The 14,095-nt window shown below is 44.6% G+C and overlaps 1 protein-coding gene and 1 long non-coding RNA gene across 2 annotated transcripts in view; both read right to left on the bottom strand.

Moving 5' to 3' along the window:
* LOC307206619 overlaps positions 1 to 2,031 on the bottom strand; it is a 143,335-nt gene extending 141,304 nt beyond the window's left edge. Inside the window, exon 1 of the long non-coding RNA XR_013834425.1 lies at positions 1,878 to 2,031. This is a non-coding gene — a long non-coding RNA (uncharacterized lncRNA). The remainder of the gene's footprint in view (positions 1 to 1,877) is intronic.
* Positions 1 to 13,687, bottom strand: part of LPAR1 (lysophosphatidic acid receptor 1) — a 59,151-nt gene extending 45,464 nt beyond the window's left edge. The window contains exon 1 of the mRNA XM_079959675.1: positions 13,468 to 13,687. The gene's annotated coding sequence lies outside the window, so the exon portion shown is untranslated. The remainder of the gene's footprint in view (positions 1 to 13,467) is intronic.
* Positions 13,688 to 14,095: the final 408 nt, after the last annotated feature.

Below are 14,095 nucleotides of genomic sequence, written 5' to 3'. Positions count from 1 at the left end.
CACAAGGGCCAGGAACTGAACCCCCATATGAAATGGTCACCACCTGTATTTATTTTTAAATGTATACAGTGGTACCTCAGGTTACATACGCTTCAGGTTACAGTCTCCGCTAACCCAGAAATATTACCTTGGGTTAAGAACTTTGCTTCAGGATGAGAACAGAAATCGTGTGATGGCGGCGCGGTGGCAGCGGGAGGCCCCATTAGCTAAAGTGGTGCTTCAGTTTCAGGTTAAGAATGGACCTCCAGAACGAATCAAGTACTTAACCTGAGGTACCACTATATACTGCATTTTGCCATCTCTACAGAAGAGTCACTCAAAGTGGCGTACAATAAAGACAAACATAAAAGCAACAATGTTCCACCCATGAAAACACAAATTATCAAATGATAAAGAGCAGCACAAACAAAAACGCTAAGAGGAGCACCAGCAATCAAAACATTAAGCAGCACCAGAATCAAAAGCCTGTTTAAAAAAGAGTATTCTCAATTGCTTGCAGAATATAAATAAAAACATCTTTGGTTTAAACCTTTAAAAAGTAACTTGTGAAGAGGCTTCAAGTAACTTTTTTAACATCAGTAAATGTTTTGCGTTTCTCTGCAAAAATGATACCAATATTCAACATTTCTTCCTCCACCCCACAGGAATACATTTTGTATTCACAGAGCAGCCTGTGAGCCATACATGACATCAGTCAAATTATGAATTGATGCTTTGTGTACACATACGGAAAACAGCACTGTTGTGAGCTATTAGTACTACCAAAATGCTTTTCAAGCTCTGCTCACTAGAATTTATTTAAGCAAAAAGTTGCATCAGAAATGAATAGGATATTTTAAGAGCTCCACATATGGGGCTGTGCATGTAGGCAGTAACTGGGGCCTCTGAAGCAGATCACATGGTATAGGCAAGTTGGTTTAAATTAAGGCAGTCCTTCAACTAACCCGATCTTAAACCACTTAGGTCTTTAAAGGTACAGTGGTACCTCGGGTTAAGTACTTAATTCGTTCCGGAGGTCCGTTCTTAACCTGAAACTGTTCTTAACCTGAAGCACCACTTTAGCTAATGGGGCCTCCTGCTGCCACCGCGCCGCCATCGCACGATTTCTGTTCTCATCCTAAAGCAAAGTTCTTAACCCGAGGTAGTTGTCAGGGAACTGACATCAGAGCGAGAAGCGGAGGCAGGGCTCCAGAGCGATGCCGGAGAGGGAACCAGCAAGGCGGAAGGAATTCAGCGTGACACCAATAGAGAGGAGAGGGAGATAGAGGAATCGGTGTCAGGGCTCCGAGACCCTTCAACTGAAACTAGCGGAGAGAGCGCTGGCACGCCCCTGCCTTCCCCTTACTTGCGCAGACGCGTTCCGCGCAGGGAACATAGGAGGAGACTTGGGGTCAAACAGCTTTTATGCTGGAAGAGATTCAAGAAACGCCCACTGACGGATTCTGCAAGTGACTAACAGGTCACGGAGGGCGAGCTCTAACCCTAAACATGATTGAGCAAGCAATCTAACTAATCTGAAGGCAATTTACGCACAAGTAACCCCCTTACAACCATTACAGTAGTATTACTGGGTTAGCGGAGTCTGTAACCTGAAGCGTATGTAACCCGAGGTACCACTGTAATCACCAGCACTTTACACTGGACACAAAAACGTATTGATAACCAGTAAACCAGTAAATAAAGGCACAATGTGTCCCAACTGTCTACTACCAACCAATAATCAGGCACATTTTTCTGAAGAAACTTAAGAAGAACATCAGGTCAAAGATTTTGTCTAATCTACCTTTAAAACCTCCCAAGTTGGTGGCCATTACTACACGCTGTCATGATTGTAGAAACTGCAGTAGCAAGCAATCTTTGGGTAGAAAACTCTTCACTTAAAAGATACAGTGGTACCTCGGGTTACATACGCTTCAGGTTACAGACTCCACTAACCCAGAAATAGTGCTTCAGGTTAAGAACTTTGCTTCAGGAAGAGAACAGAAATTGTGCTCTAGCGGTGCGGCAGCAGCAGGAGGCCCCATTAGCTAAAGTGGTGCTTCAGGTTAAGAACAGTTTCAGGTTAAATACGGACCTCCAGAACGAATTAAGTACGTAACCCGAGGTACCACTGTATAGACATATTTTTGTCATTAACCTCTTCTCAAAGTTAATGGCACTGGGACTGGGGTAATGCGGCTTCCAAGTGCTTATTAGCATTCTAGAATAATTAAACCAAAATCCATAATCCAAACATCTTCAACTGCAATTGTTTGTTATAATGCTACTTATTAAGGGACATTCAATATCTTTAAAATTAAAAGCACTTCTGAAAGATTTGCTGTAGGGGACTATTTAATAGGCTGTAGCACTCCCCAAAGTTGCCAGAGTTCCCTATCCAAAAGAATAAAGAATAGATACAGTATAAGTAAAATGTTCCTCTGTTCTAATCTTGACACCTACAGTATTTGGGTTACATCCACATACTGTATGTAACCTTTTACATACAGTAAAAGGCAGCTGAATAAACTATTTTAAAGTCTGTGCAGTACATCACCCGCCTCTGATTCTGGCAGGATAAACAGTGATAAACTTTATTAGAAATATATGGGAAACAATCCCTTCTCCTTTGTGCACTGAATTGATTTCTGTCTCAAAGAATAATACAAAAATTAACTTAAGCAGCATATTTCCCAAAGCTTTTTGTGCTCACTAAATAATAAATGAATGATAGGTAAGCTAGTGTATTTTATAGATGAATGGATACAGCTGCAATTCAAAGGTACTTTCCTCAATTAGGTTGCAGACCAAAATATTCTGATCTCAACATTAGTTACTGAATAATCTGTAACCGTTTAGCAGACAGTAACTTCATTAAAATGGAAAAAAAGGGTGATGGGCATAATTCAAACACAGGCTGGGCAGCAATAGGATGTGATGGAGCAGTAGAGCCAGCAAAGAATTCAAAGCCTGGGCAGAAGATGGCGGCAAAGACTAGCCTGGACCGCTATTACAGCCTGGAGGTGGTGTAGAGACTGGGTGTTATGGCCTGGGATTCAGACTCAGAGGCTGAACCTGAGAAATCCCAGCCTGCTCAGGAGTCCCTGCCTCTAGAACCAGCTGAGCTGGGGCTGGGGCTTAAGCCTGAAGGATCCTCACCTGTGCTGGATCCTCAGGTGCAGGCATCAGCTGAGTCTGCTTTGGCTCCTGAGGTGATGGAGGACCCATTGCCTGCAGGTGCTCCACTCTCAGCCCCGTCAGAGGAAGCTGACATGCCTCTGGTCCAGAAACCCTCCAGCCTCTCCTGACCTGCAGAGGCTCAGAGCAGAGAGGTGGAGGGAACTACGTTTCTGCAGGAGGAGTGCTCACCTCCAGGTCAGGAGAGGCGAGTCACCTGTGAACCGGGGCTGCCCTATGCCTCGGGGCAGATAAAAGCCAGCCAGCCCCAGTCCCCAAGTTGTGGGAGCAAAGTTCTTGGTAGCCTGTTCCTGCCTGCACCCTGTCCTGCTCTTCTGCCAGAGTTCCTGACCTCACCCTGCCTTGGACCCAGCTTCAGCTTTGATGGACAGCCTCCATGCCGCACCCTCGACCTCGGACTGGACTCGGACCTCGCCACACGGTTAACCCTCGGGACCAGCACACTGGGCCTGGATTAAGTCAAGTGATGACAGTAGGGCCAGCTCAGGATACAGGAAATCCCAGGCAAGCTCAGCCCCTTCCCTGGAACACTCCAAGTTGGGTCCTTCTGCTGGCAGATAGTTCAGTTGGTTAGGAAGCTCCATTTGGTGAGTGGAACTGGGCTTCTGCACCAGCAGAGTGATACTAGTGTCACTCCACTGGCAGGGCTGGGCAAATGGTTCTGAGGGCCCTGAAAGAAATACAGGCCTGATTTAAAGCTGGGATTCAAAGTAATGCTCTTGTTTTTCTTTCCATCCCATTCTTCAGAAGTCTTTGTAGGTCATGATAGGAGGGGAGAAGAAAAGCTACATCCCTCCCCACTTCTCTCCTCCTCCAAAAAGGTTTTCTGGGAAACAAAGTAAGCTGACCACCACCACCCTTAAATGTGGTTGTTGTTTTTTTGTGTTTTTTTTTGCTCCCAAGCATTCTAAAAAGAAAAAAAATGGGGGGGGGGAGCAAGTGGTAAATAGGCCATCACATGTGTCCACAGATTGCTCCAGCATAGTTTCTACCAGACGGAATGGGGGTTACTTCACAGCCGGAGTGTAAGGTTGTAGGCTTTGCAATTACTATTTTGACCAAGTCAATAACATTTCGAACTCTTAAATGTGTTATCTTTATCATTTAATAAACAGACAAATGTCTTTTACGAAACCACATCTCTTATTTGCCTAAACTTCCAGTTTTAAACTGTGAGAGTGTCTTTTTTGTGCATAAAACAAGTTATGAAACTTAGCAGATGCCAAAAAATTAACACATGCCTAAATTTGAGGCCCTCTCTGAGCCTGAGTCCCAAGGCCAAATGAACCTCCTAGGCTCCGTCTTATAAGGTCTGTGTGCATCCACCAGAGGATTGTGGCAGCAGGCACAGACCTGCTTTATCCTCATGTTGTTGTTGTTTAGTTGTTTAGTCATGTCCGACTCTTTGTGACCCCATGGACCAGAGCATGCCAGGCACGCCTGTCTTCCACTGCCTCCTGCAGTGTGGTCAAACTCATGCTGGTAGCTTCGAGAGAGAACACTGTCCAACCATCTCGTCCTCTGTCGTCCCCTTCTCCTTGTGCCCTCCATCTTTCCCAACATCAGGGTCTTTTCCAGGGAGTCTTCTCTTCTCACGAGGTGGCCAAAGTACTGGAGCCTCAGCTTCAGGATCTGTCCTTCCAGTGAGCACTCAGGGCTGATTTCCTTCAGAATGGATAGGTTTGATCTTCTTGCAGTCCATGGGACTTTATCCTCATGTGTTGTGTCAAATAGACACCCCTAGAGAGAGCACCATGGAACACCAATGGGCTTGAACCCATGACCCTGAGGTTAAGAGCCTCTTGCTTTACTGACTGAGCTATCCCAGCATTAATAGATTAATAGACGCCAAATAGATTGCAATGCGGTATCTTAAATAAGGCATCTAAAATACTAATGACCAATTAAAGTTTGATTTTACTTGTTAGGAAAACAGCTGCTATCTCTCAGTGGAACTGAGCCTAACTCTATTTCCCACTTCTTCTGAACCTGCCATCTAAATTCTTTAATCTTTTGTAACCTAGTAATTAGATGTATTTCCATCAGGCAAAGTAGGCGGTAGTCTGGTTAACTAGAGTCTAGTGCAAAGGTTAAGGCAGTAAAACATTACCTCAGGCTAAGGAGCCAAATTGGCATTTACATCCTGCATTAGTGTTTTATGGCCACATCAAAGAGACATTCTTCTATGCGAAGGAGCTTCCTTCACAACTATGTACACAGTGTAAAACAGCCTTCCCAATCATTCAATCAATCACTGAGAATCACTGAGAATACACCTGCCTTGCGGCACTTGCAAGATGCACACTAACATGGCAACTGTTCTGGAAACTGGGACAATCAGGGAATTTCAAAAACGAAGCAACTGTGAAAGAGCTTTTTGTCTGTCCCGCTGTCTTGTTATCTTCTCACTCAAACCTTCCATCTCTCGTACGATGGCTTACAGAACCAGGCAGGGTGATGGGAGTTGCAGTACAAACATATATTTGAGGGACACTATGATTACCTGAGGGACGCAGGTGGCGCTGTGGGTTAAAGCCTCAGCGCCTAGGACTTGCCGATCGAAAGGTCGGCGGTTCGAATCCCTGCGGCGGGGTGCGCTCCCGCTGCTCGGTCCCAGCGCCTGCCAACCTAGCAGTTCGAAAGCACCTCCGGGTGCAAGTAGATAAATAGGGACCGCTTACCAGCGGGAAGGTAAACGGCGTTTCCGTGTGCGGCTCTGGCTCGCCAGAGCAGCGATGTCACGCTGGCCACGTGACCCGGAAGTGTCTCCGGACAGCGCTGGCCCCTGGCCTCTTGAGTGAGATGGGCGCACAACCCCAGAGTCTGTCAAGACTGGCCCGTATGGGCAGGGGTACCTTTACCTTTACCTTTATGATTACCTAACCATGATTGCAAATGTTTGCAATCATGATTGCAACTGTTCATGTTAAGATCAGTACATACACAATGGAGGGAACATAAGACCTCCTAAGCTGACACAGTCATACTCAGGTTACAGACGCTCAGGTTGCATTTTTTTTGGGTTACGGACCACCAAAACCCGAAAGTACCAGAACGGGTTACTTCCGGGTTTCGGTGGTCGCGCATGCGCAGAAGCGCTAAATCGTGCTTTGCACATGCGCAGAAGCGCTGAATCGCAACCCGTGCATGCACAGACGCGCCACTGCATGTTGTGAATGCTGTGGGTTGCGTACGTGCATCCCGCACAGATGACGTTCACAACCCGAGCGTCCACTGTATAGTACATGGGAGTGTTGGACTGGGACCTGGAAAATGAGGATTCAAATCCCCCCTTGCCCATTATGCTCACTGAGTGACCTTGGGCCAGTCACAGCCTCTCAGCCTAACCTACCTCACAGTGTTGTGAGGATTAAATGAAGAAGGTGAGAACCATGTATGCCAACTTGAGCTCCTTGGGGGGGGGGGAGGTGGGATGTAAATGAAATAATAATTCAACCTTAATAATAATAATAATTCAACCTTGGGTTCCCAGATAACAATTCCACCCCATCTGTGGACCACATGAATGTGCACATCAGCAAAAAGGCCCTAGGTGGAACAAAGGAATTGCAAGGTCCTCTCCAGAAGTCTGCCCACCTCCTTAGCTATCTCACCAAGTCAATGTTTATGCGAACCAGCTCAATGGTAACAATGGGGGGGGGGGTTTCCTACACTACCAGGGAGGGGAACATCAACATTCAGGAAACTCCTGATGTCCTAGTCAATAGGAAATGTCATTAAGGCCCACATATGAAGGGTACTATTAATTATATCATGCAGAGCAGTAAGACAACTTTTGTAAAAACTCATAATAAAAGCACACTGATATGTGTATGAGGGGAGAAAATCCACAAGGCTTACTTAGGGCTGCAATACACCCAAAATAACCATGATTTGTCCATTGGAAATGGTGTCCGGGTATGAAATGGGCATCTGGGAAAACATTTGGGAAAACCCAGACATATGGCAGCTCATAATGTTGAAAAAAAAAACCTCAACAACTTTGCCAAAAGAAATATGGCAACCCTGACTTACTTAAATAGTAATAATTAAAAATGTGAGCTTATAGGAAAAGTGCAGGTCATTTTTCCTAAAGGTTCAAATAACTTCTCATACCAGCAAGTCTGAGAACGTTCAAGTATTGTAGGCCAGTATTATTATCTACATACTGAGGAAGAACTGAGTTTTCTAAAGCCACCTAGTGAATTTGTGGCTGAGTTAAGATTTTTCATTTTTGCTAGAACAAAGTATTTGATCCAACAATTTTAAAGGGGGTACATCAAAAACCATCACAGAAGACTGGGTTAGTTTTGGGTGAGGGGGAGGCTGAGTGAGTAGCAAATTTCTATTTACTTTGTCTTACCTTATTAGGTATGTCAGAGGTTCCAATTATTTTTCCTCTTTCTTTATTAAAAAAACAATTGCTGCTTGAAGGGTTTTTTTTTTGATGCTATAGTATTTGATAAGACAACATTTTGGAAAATTCACCACTCCTCCCAAAATAGCTGATTATCCTATGTGGAGGACAAATGGCCTGCAAAAGCGTGGGAGGTAAGATATTTGGCCCAGCTCTCATTTGAACCAGGAACTTCTTGGTTCATTCTCTAGGGGAGCATTTAGCGAGTAATTCATTGAACTCAGCAGGACTTGTTTCCAATTAAGCATACATAGGACTGGGCTCTTGAATCACTATGCTAACTCTATTTTCATTTTCATGCTCTAGTTCAAAAACAGGGTAACTGTATGATTAAGCATAATGTACACAATCTATGGAAATTTAGCACATTTTTTTTTAGCCAACCAATGATCTGTCCACAAAAGCTATCTTTATTTAAGCAACTTATGCTGTTTAAGTTGAAGATAAGGAAGAAAAAGAAAACAGAACAGATGTTTTCCATACTTTACTGTATCTTCATTTATTTTAAAAAAAGAGGGGTGAGGAGGCTAATATGACCTTTTTCCAATGCTTACATTTGTTATTTTGAACATAGTGCTGAAACCGTGCAAATTAACTGGCAATCCTTCCACATCTTTTAACACAGCTATACCATAAAGATAAACCAAGAAAAACAAAATCTAAATCCTAAGAAATGTAAACAGCAAGAACAGCCGTTCTTTTTCAAGAGGTACTGTTTTCTTCACAGCCACAGTCAATACTGGGCTTGATCCAAGCATATCTGAGATGCAGCAGTTTAAAGGAATCACAGAACTTGCAACTTTCAAAACCTATTGCGAAACAAGATTCTTAGCATAGCAGCTCCACATCATGGAGCTTAGATCATGGCACAGAACAAAAAAGTAGGGGCTCCATATTACATAAAATCACAGGGGTTCATAGGCAAGGAATTTCCATCTACCTCAAGCAAGCAAGTCAAGCCACGCATGGCAGTATACAACCTTTTACATTCTTTAGCCAGTACAACCTGATAGAAAATTATTTCCTAGCAATGAAATAGGTCTATAAATTACGGGATAAAAAATACCAAGGCATGAAGAAAAAGCCTTGGTGTAGCTCATGATCATTGGGGAGAAAGCTTGACTATAATTCCTGATTCAGATGAAATGCTAAGCCAAATCCTACCTTATCTTGGTGTGGTAGCAAAAATGACCAGGAAGGAGCAGAGCACAAGTGAGCTCTCTTCTCTGGGAGCCCATAAGACTCCCATGCTCCTGCTAAGCCACAGTTTAGCTTAGCACAGGTGTAGGCAACCTAAGGCCCGGGGGCTGAATGCGGCCCAATCGCCTTCTAAATCCGGCCCACGGATGGTCTGGGAATCAGTGTGTTTTTACATGAGTAGAATGTGTCCTTTTATTTAAAATGCATCTCTGGGTTATTTGTGGGACCTGCCTGGTGTTTTTACATGAGTAGAATGTGTGCTTTTATTTAAAATGCATCTCTGGGTTATTTGTGGGGCCTGCCTGGTGTTTTTACATACCGTATTTTTTGCACCATAACACTCACTTTTTTCCTCCTAGAAAGTAAGGGGAAATGTCTGTGCGTGTTATGGAGCGAATGTCTGCGGGTGGTGGTGGTGGGGGATCTGCTGCAGTCGTGAGCAGAGGATCCATGGTTCCCCTTCCTTCCCTCCTCCGTGGTAACAAAGCATGGATCCACACGTATCCTCAGGATTTTTGCATTGGGCTACTCCAAACTCACTGTCAGATCACATGTCTGTGGCCACAGCATGAACCACAAAAATCATATATCCACTATTTCGTTTAGAATATTTTTTTCTTGTTTTCCTCCTCTAAAAACTACGTGCGTGTTATGGTCTGGTGCGTGTTATCGAGCGAAAAATACGGTAAGTAGAATGTGTGCTTTTATTTAAAATGCATCTCTGGGTTATTTGTGGGGCATAGGAATTTGTTCATTCCCCCTCCCCCCCCCCAAAAATATAGTCTAGTCCACCACATAGTCTGAGGGACGGTAGACTGGCCCACGGCTGAAAAAGGTTGCTGACCCCTGGCTTAGCATGATTTTTGAACCAGGCCACTGTGAAATACAGATGCAACCATATGAAAATGCATACTGAAAAGAAACAATTCTGCATTGTGTGGAAATACCACACATTAAAATCCCACAACTAAATAAGGACTAGTTCATCCTCAAGTCTAGTTCATCCTTAAGTTCCTCTGGCTTGCATTATTCATCTAAAAGTTAGAGAAAGTAGAGGAACATTCCAAACTAAAAATGGTATAGTTGTATACATCACTATAATATCTCTAGTCATTTCTGTGTCATATTAACTCCCTTGTGCTCCCTGAAATTCTAAATTTCAGAAAGCAGGGCAAAAGAGTTATTAGACTACAGCATGGTATGTTTGAAGTTCGAGGTAATGAGTTATACATTTTTAAGCTTGAAAATTAATAGATTGCTACTGAGAAACTCTGTGAAATATGAGATTGCAGTCAAAGGCAATAAACTCTGTAAGAGATCTATGGAAATTAAGGCTGTAATCCAATGCACATTTGCCTTGGAATAAGCCCCACTGAATAAAGTGGGGGTGGGGAGCGGGTTTGAACTGTGAGCATACACAGGCCTTACCTATGTAAGCACAGTGGTTTTTTTCAAATGGCCATGCAGAATCTACAGACCTACAGTGCTTTTTAAAAAAAATTAAAAAGGTGAAGATAAGCTTACACCTCTGTATTTGTATTTCTTAACTGAAATGAGCAGAAATCGTAGACTTGTGACACAGCTCTGGAGTATGAAGCCTGCAGGAAGATCTAATGATTGGTGCCAAGCAATGGCAATTATAAATTGGCATAAACCAAGAAACACAATTTCTCTTACTTTCCCCCTCCGTGCAGGGTTAGCAAACATGATGCCCTTCAGCTGTTGAACCACAACTCCCATCATCTCTGACCAGTGGCTATGCTGGCAGGGTCTGATGGAAGTTGTAGTCGAGCAAAACATCTGGAGGGAACCACGTGGTCTGCTCCTGTCCTAGTGAGTGAAGCCAGCGATCATAAATCGTCAAGAGCTGTGGCTGTTCCAATTATTGTTTAGGGAAATCCCTAAAAACAGAAATGTCATGATTTAATGGGCAGAAATGTAAAGCGGAAGAGATCCTATCAACATGTGGTGGGATGGATTAATATAGAAAAACACTATCTAAAACAGTCAGAGAACATGTAGAGCAACTTGCATGAGTGTGGTACTCTCCAGATGTTTTTACTACAACTCATATCAGCTTGAGTCAGCACAACCAATGGTTAAGGATGATGGGAGTTGTAGGTTTAGAGACTTCACTTGAAGTTAGATTCCCAATTTGACTCACAGGAGAGGGGGGATAGAAATACAGTGGTACCTCGGGTTACATACGCTTCAGGTTACATACGCTTCAGGTTACAGACTCCACTAACCCAGAAATAGTGCTTCAGGTTAAGAACTTTGCTTCAGGATAAGAACAGAAATCAGGTTCCGGCGGCACGGCGGCAGCAGGGGGTCACATTAGCTAAAGTGGTGCTTCAGGTTAAGAACAGTTTCAGGTTAGGAACGGACCTCCGGAACGAATTAAGTACTTAACCCGAGGTACCACTGTATGGATAAAGATGGTCAACTTTGATTTTAACCTTCCTTCCTTCCTTTCTTTCTTTCTTTCTTTCTTTCATTCATTCATTTCCAGTTTCTTCTTCTGATCTAGACTATGCCTGGTTATCCTTGTTCAGCCTCTTCAAGCTTAAGGAAATGAAATTGGACAAAAGACTTCTGTGTATACATTCTTATCCTGAGCTCCTCTGCATTTTTACAAAATCATGCTGATACTTTTTTCTTCTTCTGTAGTTAAGCAAGCACATGTATAAAATAGGAGAAAGCATGAAAGGACTTAAATCAGCCCAGAATTTGTGACGCTATGAATATTAATTTTAAAAGTATGCAGCATTTAGTCCACGCAAGCCTCATTGCTTTGACGATTATTTCAACTAAAATGCTTTGTCCAAGGCAAGACAGCTTATGAAAACGCAGTGCTTGAAACATGCTCTATCTACACACTTTCCTTTATACTTAGCAGACCAAACGGTGCATATTTAAGACGAAGTCCTTATTCAACTTTTAATAAACTAAGGCCGCAATATTACACATATGCCTGGGAATAAGTTCCATTGAACTCAGTAGGACTTACTTCTGAGTAGACACGCATAGGATTGTGCTCTAAGTATGTTTACTTAAGAGTAAATTTCACTGGCTCAGTATGATTTATTTCTGAGTAAGCAAGCCTGGGATTGGGCTGCACAGCTAATGAGGACCAGAAAGAGGCTTATATTTCATGTTAATGGAGAATTATCATCATACAGTGACTAAAACATATCAGAATTGTCTGCTGGGGGGGGGGGGGGGAGAATCAACCATTTCGCAACTTTTCAACCACCCTGACTGCAAGAATAACTTAAGGTGGTTAAAACGGTGCTGTGGGATTTCTAATCCACACCCAACAATATTGTCATAAATTGCCGAAGCAAGGAAGCTGACAACGGGTTAATTCTTGAGAACTGAATCTTTATGCATTTCCAACACCTCAGCTTAGGCTAAGAGCAACACTCCCAGGGTGTCGCCACTCTTTAAACTTCAAAAATACCATATGGCTCCAAGGAGCAGAGGTTGGGGGGAGAGGAGGAGGAAAATACCTAGGTTTGGAAACCTATTGCAGAGTAACGAATTCCAAAGAAATCAAGATGGGATCTTAAACCTTAAATTCCAAAACTGGGCGCCTTATTTTTATTTATTTTTTACCCCCAAGGGGAAGAACTCAAAACTCCCGTTTGGAAAAAGTGGTGCAGAACTTGCAGAGAGTTGTGGTTCTTGCTAGACAGAGGAAGAATCTTGTTTACTATGCAGCAAATTTCATCTTAAACAAGGATACTCGAGATTGGGTTGGGGAGCGGGGAAAACGACAGCTTGACTTGGAACGAAACCACTCACAGGGGTGCCAACTTGAATAAAATATTGAGGGGGGCCTGTAAGCCCCGCCCCGCATAATCCATCACAAGGCGCACAAACACCATTTGAATGGCAATGCCCATTCACGGGGAGGGGCACCCCCCAAATATTTTATAGGGGGGTTAGGGGTGCCAACTTGGAATAAAATATTGGGCGACAATAAGCCCCGCCCCCACATCCCAAGATCGGCAATGCCCGTTCACTAGGGGATGGGGGAATATTTTATAGGGGTTTTAGGGGTGCCAACTTGGAATAAAATATTGGGAGGGGGGCAAGTCAGTCTTGCCCTGGATAATCGATCACATGACACCATTGGAATGGCAATACTGTACAGCGCACCCACTTTTTATTGGTGGAACCCCTCGAAATTTTGGGGGTGCGCGCGTAAGATGACCCCCCCCCACCCTCGGAGTTGTCTCCTGACCTCTATGGCCACTAAACTTCCCCACGAAGTCGCCCTTAAAGCCCCGAGGAGGAGAAGAAAACGAGCGGATCCCTCCAATCGCACCCATTTAAAACCCAGCGACGTGGAAGGAAAATCCATTTTTTCCCCCTTACCCCCCTGGCGAAATGGAAGCGAGAGAGGAATAGAAGAAGCTATTCGAAAGCAGGGAGAGAAAGCAGACATTCTTCCACCGAGGAGGGAAACTTTTTTTGGCGGGGTGGAGAGGAAAGGGATTTTTCAGACCGACGCCTGGGAAAAAATAAAAAATAATGATTGCCGAGTATTGGAGAAGCCGATTTCCACCCCAAAAAAGTGTGTTTGCCCCCCACCCACGGGAAAAAAAAACCCACCCACCCCTTACCTACCTCCCCCACCCCGCACTCCCACCCCACTCCGCGTTTACCTGGGCCAGGCGATGCGCCCCGCCGCCTTCCTCCTCGCCCCGCAGCCCCACCGACGGGCTGAGCCGGAGGCGCGTCTTCCCGCCGCCTCTCGCTGCGAATGCCGCCGCTGCCTCGTCCCAAGTCGGCCGCCGACTCCAGCCGCTCACTTCGCGGCGGCGGGGCAGCGGGGAGGAGGAGGCGGCGGCGGCGTCAGCATCACCATCCTCTCCGCATCTCCATCTCTCTCTGGAGGCGAGGCTGCGCTCCCGAGCAGAGCGGTGGCTGCGGTTGTGGGGCGCTCAGCCTCGAACTCCCCTCCTCGCCCCCCGCCGCCTTCTCTTCTTCTTCTTCTTCTTCTTCTTCTTCTTCTTCTTCTTCTTCTTCTTCTTCTTCTTCTTCTTCTTCTTTCTCCCCACCCCGCTTTGGAGCCGCGTGCCCCGCGCAAATGGCGCTGCTGCCCGCCTCTCTCTCTCTCTCTCTCTCTCTCAGGCAGAGTTTTGAGGGTTAAGTATAAGCTGGATTCACGTATAGGCTAAACCAGGCTATAGCTTAGGGCCCCACTCTCTTGGGGGCCCCCCAAAAAAAATTAAAGAAGAAAAGAAAACTGGATGTACATTTCCAAAATACAAAATATAAGATTAAAAAAGA

Source organism: Podarcis cretensis (genome assembly GCF_951804945.1).
Source record: "Podarcis cretensis genome assembly, chromosome: 17".
NCBI lineage: Eukaryota > Metazoa > Chordata > Lepidosauria > Squamata > Lacertidae > Podarcis > Podarcis cretensis.
The sequence above is the reverse complement of the archived record's forward strand: the minus strand, read 5'-3'. Positions and strand labels throughout refer to the sequence as shown.